Genomic DNA, 1368 nt, shown 5'->3' with positions numbered 1-1368 from the left:
GGGAAATATCTGGCCCTTTATCTGTTAAATGCTCCACTATTTTCACCAGCTAGTCTCTGCTAGTGTCTGTCTGCTGTTGCATATAGTGAGCAGGTAGTGTACACTGGGTTTATCAGAGCTTCCTTACTGAAAACAGCTGCCTGTGGATGCTGGAAATGGGGTTGATGAGGGCGGAGTTTGTGGCTGTAAAACAAAACAATGAGCTAAAGAGGTTAAAGGGCACCGTAGAGCTGAGGGGACTGCATGCTCACATTATACATAGTAATTTGATCCAGCAGCTTTAAAGCAGTATTTTATCTCTCAGTGTCTGACTGGTTGGCCCCACTTGCAGCAAGAAGTTGTAAGAATGAAGAGTCACCAGACTAGCTCATCAATATATCTCTCTATTGTGAATGTTACATGATTTTGTATAAACTACACTTCCCAAAAGGTACTGGAAACGTAGTTAAACTAGTAGTGTAAAAGTGTTTCTACTCCCTAACACTGTTATTTGGACAAAAACTAAAACTTAAAATATGCTCAACAAGCACTTAAACTTTAAGTTCAAGTTCACTGGCCAGCCTCATGTTAAAGGCAGCAGACTGTAAAACAGCACTTAAATGACCCCGCTCTATTTCTCACACCATTATTAGAAGGTGCATAAAACACAGGAGAAACTGTATGTTACAGTTTAAAACATCTGGAACCTGTCAGTGAGGCAGACAATCTAATCTTTTTAAAAAGTTCCCATAAACACACCCTCAACATTAATCACAGAACATTCTGATTGCATAATGTGAATTATCAGGGTGAAATATCAAATATGTTTTATGCTGCTGCTGATTCCTCAAATGTTATTTATCAAATTCCCCTTCACCGTATAGGGGTGGAGGCACAAATCTGGATATCACTAATCAAAACTGTCTGCAAGGCTATTAGATGGTACTGAGAAAATGTGTTTTTCATTTGGATTAACAAACCATTTAAAACCTCTTCCACGCCATCCCTTCTTACCATAGACACACTTTTGTTTCATTTTAAGGAATATTAGGTGGTACAGTTGTCAGGTTTTCCAGTGGTCTCATTTCTGTCAGACCAAGATAAATGGACATAACAGGTAAAAACAAACCAAACATATAGTAGCAAACATGCAGAATTTAGCCATAGAGAAGAAGAATCCTGCAGGAGAATTATGTTACAAATCATAAATCATTGGATTTTCATTCCCTCTTCCAATTAAGGTCCAATAAGGTTATAGTCTCTCATTATGTGACTTACACACTTCAGAGTTCATCTGAGGATCACCTTTCGACAAGAACTTGAATTCCTGGAAGCACTTTAGTTTCTTTACACAACCTGTAACACTGGATGTGCGTGTGTGTGTGTGTG

The sequence above is a fragment of the Morone saxatilis genome, unplaced genomic scaffold, assembly GCF_004916995.1.
Source record: "Morone saxatilis isolate NCDOM2014 unplaced genomic scaffold, NCSU_SB_2.0 Contig14, whole genome shotgun sequence".
NCBI classification, from domain to species: Eukaryota; Metazoa; Chordata; class Actinopteri; family Moronidae; genus Morone; species Morone saxatilis.
Note: the sequence above shows the minus strand (reverse complement) of the source record.